Source organism: Sphaerodactylus townsendi, linkage group LG13 (assembly GCF_021028975.2).
Source record: "Sphaerodactylus townsendi isolate TG3544 linkage group LG13, MPM_Stown_v2.3, whole genome shotgun sequence".
Classification (NCBI taxonomy): Eukaryota; Metazoa; Chordata; class Lepidosauria; order Squamata; family Sphaerodactylidae; genus Sphaerodactylus; species Sphaerodactylus townsendi.
This window is the reverse complement of record NC_059437.1, coordinates 54,061,986-54,063,770: the sequence shown is the minus strand read 5'-3', so window position 1 is coordinate 54,063,770 and position 1,785 is coordinate 54,061,986.

Genomic DNA, 1,785 nt, shown 5'->3' with positions numbered 1-1,785 from the left:
CCGAGCGGCGCTTCCCCGGGACCCTGGAGGCCAGCCCAGGCAGCCGCCACGCCCCAGGAGCCGGGCACGGCTGGGCTGCCAACTCCCGGTCGGGAAGGGGTCGTCAGTGGGGAGGGGTTGCCAGCTGCGGGGTGGGAAATTCCTGGAGGTTTGGGGGTGGAGCTCCAAGCTCCAAAGCATCCATTTTCTGCCTCACACTCTAAGGCTGCAGAGAACTGCTGACTGCCACCTGGTCAGGGCTGTGCTTCCGCCACCTTGTTACCTGGAACTGTAGAGGCCTGCCGGTGCTGCTTAGGCCCTCCTGCCATTTCTGTACAGTTCCTCCCAGCTTCGGACTTCCTGGAGGTTCCTGCTCCTTGTGTAAGGTTTCTTCGGTTTCTTGACAAGCCCGAAGTTAACCTTGAGTCTACATTCCTTCTTCCGGGCGTTGTGCCCAGGTCAGTCTTTACCTCAGTCTCAACATTGCTGCGTGCTTGCCATCTTTGGCCTCTGTTCTGTGTGAATCTCTATCTTGGTGGGAAAGGTGGGATGGGAAAAACTGGGTTGTTTTGGATTGGGATTTTTGCGGGAAAAAAGTTTCGCCCGTAAAAGCGGCGGCTGGGGGGGGGGGGGGGGGGTGGTCAGATTTCGCATTGTCTGTAGAAGATCATGATTGCCTACCAATAAATGAACTGTTACGGTTACTATTGGTCTGGACCAGGGGTAGGGAACCTGCGGCTCAAGAGCCGCATGCGGCTCTTCTGCCCTTGCACTATGGCTCCACGGGCCGAGCCGCCGGCCCCATCCTTGCCCGCTCTGCAGGCAGCAGGGCGGGCGCACCAACTGCCCGGGGTTGGCTGCCGTCGCCGCCCAGGCTTCACCTCTCGCCCGCCCCGTTGGAGCGGGGCGGGCGCTTTCCCGGCGGCCGGCAAGGCCGAGCCGCCGGCTTCATCCTTGGCACATCCATGCGCTTCTCAGAATGAGCGGAGTAAAAGGTTAAAAAAAACCCTATATATACAGTGTTATCTTTATTTTAAATGTCAAAAATTATTTGCGGCTCCAAGTGTTTTCTTTTCCCATGGAAAACGGGTCCAAGTGGCTCTTTGAGTGTTAAAGGTTCCCTACCCCTGGTCTGGACTGTACTGATTCCTTACACCTTGTAGTAAATCCAGGGGCGGAGCTGCCAGTTGTGGGGTGCCCCAGGGTTCCTGGGAGGACATCTGTGACAAGGTGGAGGGTGGCACAGGCTGCTGAGAGGCAGCTCTGTCCCTAGACAATTAATTAAACAAGTATTGTTCTGCAGAACCTTTATTGTCATATGAACTTACAGAGACAGTAAATTAACAAAAATGTATAAAAAATGGCAAATTAAAATGTGATATCCAAACAAGCCCCAGTTCCCCAAACAAATAAGCAGAGCCGTTTGGGGGGGGAGGGGGGGACGGGGACAGCCCTTAGGGGAAATACCTGGTCACCATATCACATGGCAGTGAGTTCCATAAACTCTCGGAGTGAAGTATTTCCTTTCCTCTATCCTTGTCTACGCTGAGGACTGCCATCATTACAACAAAGGGATCAGCAACCGCCAGGTGTGCTCCAGGAAGTGTGGAATGTTGAGAGTGAGGCGTGGTATGGGGAGAAGGAAAGCAGGGGTGCCAACTTTGGGTTGGGAAATACCTGGAGATTTGGTGGGAAAGATGTCGTTTAGGGAGGGGAAGTTGCTCAGCTGGGATGTGATGCTACTGAGCAGGGGTCTGCAACCTGCGGCTCTCCAGATGCTCATGGACTACAATTCCCATCAGCCCC